Here is an 8,966-nt window from a genome sequence, read left to right as displayed (position 1 = left end):
ATAGAAGGGCTCTCTCAAGAACCAACAAGAATGTTTCAATCAAATCCCTCTAATTCTTTCACAGTTGATTTGCAATAAGCCTAGCATGTCCATGCTTCACAAAATGGCTAGCTCAGTTATCGGTGCCGTAGATCTGCCCTGAAATGCTTCCAATGCATTAACATATTTTCTTACAAAAAGCAGACCAATACTGCAAGGAATATTTCGAATGTGATCTCACCAATGTGCTATATAACTGATGCGTAAACTCCCTATATTTTTTTCGATTCCTTCTGCAACAAACAATGATATTTTGTTAACTTCCTTAATTATTGCTGTACTTCATCACAATCTTTTGCAAGTCATCCACCAGCACACCCAGATTCCTCTGTATCTCAGACCTCTGCAGTCTCTCACCATTCAGATAATTTTAGTTCTGTTGGTTTTCCATACAAAATGGACAATTCCACATTTTCTCTATTATTCTCTATTTGACAAATCTTTGCCCACTCACTCCATCTCTATCCCACTATAGCTTCTTCACGTGCTTTTTATAATGTACTTTCATACCCACCTTTATGTCATCAGCAAATTCAGCAGCGTTACCTTCAATGCCTTGGTCCATGTCTGTTATGGTCCGGTTCGAGCCCGCATTCCGGTTCTTGATCCAGTTCACGGACTCTGGACTCTGGGTCTTGTAGACGTCCCTCCTTTCACCCTTGAGCTCAATTAGTCACACCTGTGGATCCTCGTGGCTTGTTTGGACTCAAGGAGGCACACCTGATGCCCATCGGCTGGCGGTGTATATAGGGGGCTCTGGGACTGAGTGGAGTTGGGGGTGGCGGCTGCTGCCCTGGCTTGGAGTTCCCCTGGTTAAAGATGAGTTCTTTGAGTAAATCTGGCAGTCACCCTGGACCTAGTTCCCTTCCTCTCCCTTGCCTCTGTCAGGCAAGCCTGGCTGGACTGCTGTTGCCTGGTGGGGGACTCTGTCCCTTTCCATCCCTTGCTGCTGATGGATTGTGCCCTGCAACCTACCCAGGTGCCCTGTGACCTGCTCAGGCCCCTGTGTTCCAGCCTGGGAGGTCCGGGCCCTGCCTAGGAGTTATGCAGCCTGCCCAGAGGTCTCTGCCCCTACCTATCTCTCACTGTCAACGGGTTGTGCCCTACTACCTACCCAGGTGTCCTGCAACCTGCTCAGGCCCCTGTGTTCCTGCCTGGGAGGTCTGAACCCTGCACAGGAGTTATGCGACCTGCCCAGTGAACTCCTAAACCTTGCCCGAACTCTGGGATCCTGCCTTGCCTGAACTCTGATTCTCCCAAAACCCCAGAATCACTTGGACTGTCATGTCCCTCATGCACACCACGGTCACCTCATCTTGTCTATCGTTTAGTTGTTCCCATCCTGCCCCTGGTACTTCAGTGCCTGCATCCTGCACTAGGGTCCAGCCTCCTGTCCCCCTTATGACAGTTGTATACAGTACATTGCAAATAGCTGAGGTTCCAGCTCAAACCCAGTGGTACATCAAGTACTGCATCTTGCCTACCAGAAAGAGATCTATAAATGCCCTTCTCTTTCCTATTGCACAACCAACCTTTTATCCACACAAGTATTACCTCTGCCACCAGGAGCTTTGATTTTTTCAAATTTCCCTTTGTGACACACTACAACATCTTTTGTGATGGCTTTTAAAACTTACTTCTGTGACAGATGTAAAGCTAACTAGCTATTTGCTACATTTGCTCTTTTCCATTCAAATGAAACCTTCTGCAAACGTAGAAAAGTTTGAAGAATCAAATCCTATGCATCAACTTTCTCATTAGTATACCTTTTATAACATTAGAATAAAGGCCACCTGTAAATGGAGACTTAACAGTCTAATGTGAATTCATTGAAATAGAATGAAGAGAACAAGATTCACAGATGGTATGTTACCTCCATGGTATGTTACCACCAGAGTCAGGGACAACTCGAATGAGTCCACAGCATTCTTCAGTGGAAGGATGAGCTGCAAGAAGTCATGCTACAAATCAGAACCAGTGACATACGTAGGAGGGGTAACAAGGCTCTGCAAAGTGAGTTCAGTGAGTTAGGTGCTAAATTAAAGGACAGGTTCTCTAGGATTGTAATCATAGGATTGCTACCTATTCCACATGCTAGCGAGGCTAGAAATAGGAAGATCATAAGTTAACGTGTGGCTGTAGAGTTGGTACAGGAGAGAGTGCTTTACATTTTTGGATAATTGGGCTGTCTTCAGGGAAGGTGCGACCTGTAAGAAAGGGATGGTTTCCACCTGAACTGCAGGGGGTCTAATAGCCTAGCAGGGAAGTTTGCTACTGCTGCACAGGGTGTTTAAACTAGAGATGAAGGGTGTAGGAACAGTTTTCTAGTAAAGGAGTACTTGGTCAGTGGGAGGCCTTCAAAAGTAAAATTTTGAGAGTACAGAGTTTGTATGTTCCTGCCATAATAAAAGGCAAGGATAATGGGTTTTGGAGAGATATTGAGTTCCTGGTAAAGAAGAAGGAGGCAAAAGCAGGCAGGAACAAATGAGTTACTTCAGGAATATACGAAATGCAAGAGAACATTTAAGAAGGAAATCAGGAGACTAAAAGAAGGCATGAATTCCCTCTGGCAGACAAGGTGAAGGAGAATCCCAATGGCTTCTACAGATTTATTCAGAGCAAAAGGATTGCAAGGGACAAAATTGTTCCTCTGAAAGATCAGTGTAGTCATCTATTCCTGGAGCTGAAGGAGATGTGGGAGATCTTAAATGGATTGTTAACATCTATATTTACTCTGGAGATTGACACAGAGTCTCCAGATGAGAGGCAATGCAGCAGTAAGATACAGGACACTACACAGATGACAGAGGAGGAGGAGTTTGCTGTCTTGAGACAAGACAGGGTGAAAAATATGCAGGACCTGACCAAGTGTTCTTTCAGACCCTGTGGGAGACTAGTGCAGAAATTGTAGGGTACCGAGCAGAGAGATTTAAAACATTTTTAGAGGGGCCAGAAGAGTGGAGGATAGCTAATGTTGTTTAAGAAAGGCTGTAAGGATCAGCCAAGGGACTATCGACCTGTGAGCCTAACACCTGCAGTGGGTGAGTAATTGGAAGGTGTTCTATGGGAATGGAAATATGAGTATTTGGAGTTATGGATAGTCAACATGGCCTTATGCGTGGTAGGTCATGTCTAACCAATCTTATAGAGCTTTTCGAGGAAGTTACCTGGAATCTTAAATGGACTTATTTACTCTGGAGATGGATACAGAGTCTATAGGACTGAAGCAAAGTAGCAGTGAGGTTATGGATTCTATACAAATTACAGAGGAGAAGGTGTTTGTCTTGAGGCAAATTAGGGTGGATAAATCCCCAGGACCTGACAAGGTGGTCCCTCAGACCTTGTGGGAGTCAAGTGTAGAAATTGCGGGGCCCTAGCAGAGATACTTAAAACATCTTTAGCCATGGGTGAGGTGCTAGAGGATTAGAGGATAGCTGATGTTGTTTGGTTGTTTAAGAAAGGCTTTAAGAATAAGCCAGAAAATTATAGGCCAGAGAGCCTGACATCATATTGGGTAAGTTATTGGATGGTATCCAATAGAGAGGGGCAGGTTAGAGAAAGCCAACATGGCTTTTTGTGTGATACAGTAGATCAAGCTTAACCTATCACAGAGTTTTTCAAGGAAATTGATGAAGGCAAGGCAGTGGATGTTTTCTACATGGATGTTTGCAAGACCTTTGACAAAGTCCAGCATGGGAGGTTGATGAAAAAGCTTCCCTCACTGGATATTCAAGACAAGGTTATAAATTGGATTAGACGTTGCCTTCATGGGAGGAGCCAGAGAGTGGTTGTAGATGGTTACTTTACTAACTGGAGACCTGTAACAAGTGGTGTGCCACAGAATTGAATTGAAAGTGCACGTGGACTAAGATGTTAACTGTCCTGTGCTGTCACCAGTGGGATCATCAGTTGATCTGCCACCTGTCTTCAGGAGTTTCGGCCCGCTTATGATCAAGACTCCCTCGAGGTGGTGGGCCAGCAGTGCTAAAGCACCACCTCCCACTGAGGAGCTTAACAACTTGGCATCTGCCTCTATCAGAGTTGTTGCTCACTTCCATCCAACAGATAGTCTACTCTTCAGGTACCTATGCAGCTACTGAAGAGTTTACAAAAGATAGATACACTGTCCGATTATCTGTCCCTCTGGACATACTTGGTCCACACCAATGATGAACCTGCCTCTGCAGCCTTAGCTACAGCCCTGCTGGTTGACTTGATCTCTCTTCCAGTGAAGCCAAGGTCACACAGTCACTTCAATAAAGCCACGGCACCCAACTTCGAATGGATAGCATGAGACTGTCCACCCTCTGTCTCTGCACTCTGATCTTAATTCTGCATACTTGGTTAACTTGTGCTCATGGGCTTCATCAATGTTGTCTTCCCAGGGGACTGTGAGTTCACCAATAACCACTTCTCTACTGGTGTCAGACCAGACGATTATATCTGGATGCAATGTGGTGAAAGCTATTTGCTCCGGAAAACTGCCTTTCCCATCCAGGTCGGCCTTGACACACCAATCATTGGCTGAAGAAAGTATGCTTGATCGTGGGCCTGCGCTGTACACTCTTGACTTGGAGCCTTCTTTCACAAATGATATGCGATGTTCTGTGCAGCATGGGGCATGAGACAAGTTGTGCTGCAGTACTCTCTGCTCAATCGCTTCTGTTACAACTTTGAGAACGTTGTTATGTCTCCAAGTGTACATGCCGCTGGAAAGATTGACTCTGCATGTACTCAAAATATGTTGAAGTGTTCACTTCTCACCACAAGCAGCACAGCTGTCTGTCTTATCTTCATACCAGGTGCTGAGGCTGGCAGGTGTTGGGAGCAGGTCGTACGCTGCTATGCATAGAAAAGAAATGCGGAGCGGTTCCATCTGCCACAGGATATTCCAAGATAGATGTCATTGTTCAACCAGGTCCAAGCCCCTTGTTTGGCCAGGCCAGCTGTTTTAGCTAACCTCTTCTCCTTTTCTAGCTCTCGTATTTCATGCATTACAAGCTCACAACGCTCCTTACCTGTAGAAGATGACCACCACTTGTGGGTTGTCCATCCAAGTCCCTGGCAGCCCAGCTGGGTAGCCCCAACCGTCTCCTTGTGCTTCAGTCTTCTAGACTCTGCCTCATCAACTGCTGCCCGGGCTGCACTTCCTGCCTGATCTCACATCCGACTAGGTGTACTTGATGACAGGATCTTACCTTGGTTACTTTGACCTCTTCAACAAGGGATCGCACTGGGATGGTAAGCTTTGTCTGGCTACTGTGGATTGCAACCTTTATGAGACTGCTCGGTACTCCAAGCCACTTCTTCACATACTTGTTGATCTTCTGTTCCATTGACTCAACATGGGATATTGCCACTTCATAGACAGTAAGTGGCCACATTATCTGTGGCATCAGTCCATACTGCAAGCACCACAACTTCAACCTGGCAGTCAAGCCACACTTGTCGACAGACATCAGACCTCTGCTGATCTGTTCTCCTGTCTCTTGAACCCTCTTGGTGTCTCTCAGCTCCTCTGTGTACCATCACTCGAGGCTCTTCTGGTTGGTCCTGAATGGATGGAATCTCCTCTCCACAAAGGGTGAAATGAAAGTCTACCAGCTTTCCTCTCCTACAAATAAGGCTCCTTGACTTCTCGGTCTTGAACTTCGTTCTTCTCCAATCCATTAGCTCCTCGAGTCCAGATAGTACACTTTGCACTGCCTTCATGCTGGGACACAAAAGGGTGAGATTGTCCATAAATGCTCGTATTGGTGGTAATTCCCCTCCACTATCAAGTGCAACACCTGGTCCCACTGATTCTGCAGCTCTCACTATGAACTCCATGGCAAACACAAAAAGGATGGGTGAAATTGCACATCCCATTGGGATTCCAACATCCAAGCTCTGTCACCTAGCTCTGCTGAGTGGAAAACCTCATCTGGAAATCGTTGTAGTACTGCATAACGAAGCTGCTCACCTTAGCAGGAATCCACAGGAATTCCATCACAAACTCAACCAGGGCATGGGGAACAAAACCGCACGCATTTGCATGATCAAGCCAAACTGCAGCCAGATTTCTTCTCAACCTTTTCGACTCCTGGATGGTATGCCATATCATACTAGTGTGTTCAAGGCATCCCGGGAAGCCTGGTATTCCTGCCTTCTGCACACGTACCAGTGCTGGGTCCATTATTGTTTGTCATCTACTGTATATTAATGTCCTGGATGATAATGTTGTTAACTGGATCAGCGAATTTACGGATGACACCAAGATTGCGAGTGTAGTGAACAGCAAGGAAGACTACCATGGTTTGCAGAGGGATCTGGACCGGCTGGAAAAATGGGCTGAAAAATGACAGATAGAAGTTTATGCAGACAAATGTGTGCTGTTGCATTTTGGGAGGACCAATTAAGGTAGATTTTACATCGTGAGTGGTGAAGAGTTTGGTAGAATAGAGTGATCTGGGATTACAGATCCATAATCCCTTGAAATTGGCATCAGAGGTAGATAGTGTCATAAAGAAAGCTTTTTGAACATTGACCTTCATAAATCAAAGTATTGAGTGTGGATTTGGAATGTTATGCTGAAATTGTAAAACTCAATGATGAGGCCTAACTTAGAGTTTTGGACAGCTACCTATCAGAAAGATGTAAATAAGAAGGAAAGAGTGTTGAAACCTCTCATTTAAACATTGACTTGCATTTTCTGCTGAACATTTCCTTATCTGTCATTATTAGGTATGGCTATACACTCATGAGCTCCTTTCTCCATACAGTCCAGTTTAATTCAAGACTAAGCTCCTGGGAAGACTCAGCTACTCTGCGGGTTGCAAGTCTTTGGAGTGGAAGTTTCCAAAGGGCTGTGAATGCCCATCCATTGAGTATATTAGGGCTGAGAGTGATAGATGTTTAACATTAAGAGGATCAAGAGACAGAGATAAAATAGGAAAGTGCAATGCACACGGAGGATAAACCATATACTTACAGAATGGCAGAGCCGTTTCAAGAATTCATGCAGCCTGCATTAGCTCCTATATCTTATGGGCAGAACTTATTCTATTATTGTGGTAATGTACATATTATAAATCATCCCTTGGTTTCACAATAAAAAATAATTATTTTTAATTTGTTCTTCAATGATAGAAGATGGATAAACAGAATTTTTCACAGATGCTTTTAAAAATATTGGTACTCCTTTAAACATGGTAAAGTGTATTCCAGAATCATAATGTCTGAAGTTAACATTCATTAATAGGTTCCTTTCATTCGTAATACAACATTCATGTTCATTTTCTTTACTACACTTCCAGTATGTCCAGAATCTAATGGTCAAACTGTAAGTGTGGTGAAGAAAATCTTATGAAGCTACTTTATAATGGAAGAAACACACCAAATGCATAACTCACACAATGATCTCAGTATTCTGTACTCTTTAAATCCAGGCCTGCGTGTTGCCCAAGCTCACCTGCTAAAATAACAAACAGTGCATTCAATAATGATCAGCAATGGGAATGAAAAACTTGGCAGGAACATTTCACGATATGAATGCAAAGGAATAAGGAATGTTATCTTTTTCCAAGCAAGCGAACAAAATTCCATATTTCAGTGTTTTACACTACTTCCACAGGGAAGGAAAAATAATATTTTTTCCCTTTTTTACACAAACCTCTTTTTTCTATCTGATTGCTGTGACAGTAACTTTCAGACACTTCTGGTGAATTATGCTGCTGGTCATCAGAACAACCAAAGCCAACTTATTTTTGACCCCATTTCTGTTTTCTGTCCTTGCCTTTGGGATGTTGCAACCTCAGCAAGGTATCTCCACTAATGAAGCTTTGTCATGTGACATGGCTGAATCAAACATGAAGTAAAACTTGAACCTGCATCTACTTTTTGCTCCATTGGATGTTCATGAGCTAATTTTTAATAGCATGTAGAGTGACAGAGTCATAGAACTCTACAACACAGAAACAGGTCCTGCGGTCCATCTAGTCCACGCCAAACCATTAATCTGCCTAGTCATATTGACCTGCACCCGGACCACAGTCCTTCACACCCCTCCCATCCATGTACCTATCCAAATTTCTCTTAAATATTGAAATTGGACCTGCATCCATCCCACTCTGGCAGCTCATTCTACACTCTCATTACACGCTGAGTGAAGAAGTTTCCCCTTGTGTTCCTTGTAAACATTTTACCTTTCACCCTTAACCCATGACCTCTAGTTTTAATCTCACCCAACCTCAGTGGAAAAATCGTGCTATCTATATCCCTCATAATTTTGTGTACCTCTATCAAAACTACCATGTTCTAGGGAATTAAGTCATAACCTATTCAACCTTCCCCTATAACTCAGGTTCTCAAGTCCCAGCAATATTCGTAAATTTTCTCTGCATTCTTTCAATCTTATTTATATTTTTCCTGTAGGCAGGTGACCAAACTGGGCACAATACTCCAAATGAGGTCTCACCAAAATCTTAGACAATTTCAACTTAACATCCCAACTCCTGTACTGAATACTTTGACTTATGAAGTCCAATGTTCCAAAGGCTTTCTTTATAACCATATCGACCTGTGAAGCCACTCTCAAGGAATTACGGATCTGTATTCCCTGATCCCTCTGATCTACCACACTCCACAGTACCCTACCGTTCAACACGTAAGACCAACCCTGGTTGTTCATTTGAAAGTGCAACACTTCACACGTGTCTGCATTAAATTCCATCTGCCATTTGTCAGCCCAATTTTCTAACTTGTCCTGATCTTGCTGCAAGCTTTGATAGTCTTCCTTGCTGTCCACTACACCCCAATCCTGAAATCATCCTCTAATTTGCAGATACAGTTTACCATATTATTGTCCAGATCATTGATGTAGATATAGTTATACAAAACCTTGTCCTTCAAAGAAAGTAAACAGCCTCATATACAAATGGATTTCACTG

At 43.6% G+C, this 8,966-nt stretch overlaps 1 long non-coding RNA gene across 1 annotated transcript in view; it reads right to left on the bottom strand.

The window, feature by feature from the left end:
• Positions 1–600: 600 nt before the first annotated feature.
• Positions 601–8,966, bottom strand: part of LOC132391449 (uncharacterized) — a 28,077-nt gene continuing 19,711 nt past the window's right edge. The window contains exons 2-3 of the long non-coding RNA XR_009511212.1: positions 7,431–7,492; positions 601–848 (exon numbers count right to left, since the gene is read on the bottom strand). This is a non-coding gene — a long non-coding RNA (uncharacterized LOC132391449). The remainder of the gene's footprint in view (positions 849–7,430; positions 7,493–8,966) is intronic.

This window comes from Hypanus sabinus, chromosome 3 (genome assembly GCF_030144855.1).
Source record: "Hypanus sabinus isolate sHypSab1 chromosome 3, sHypSab1.hap1, whole genome shotgun sequence".
Taxonomy (NCBI): Eukaryota; Metazoa; Chordata; class Chondrichthyes; order Myliobatiformes; family Dasyatidae; genus Hypanus; species Hypanus sabinus.
The sequence above is the reverse complement of the archived record's forward strand: the minus strand, read 5'-3'. Positions and strand labels throughout refer to the sequence as shown.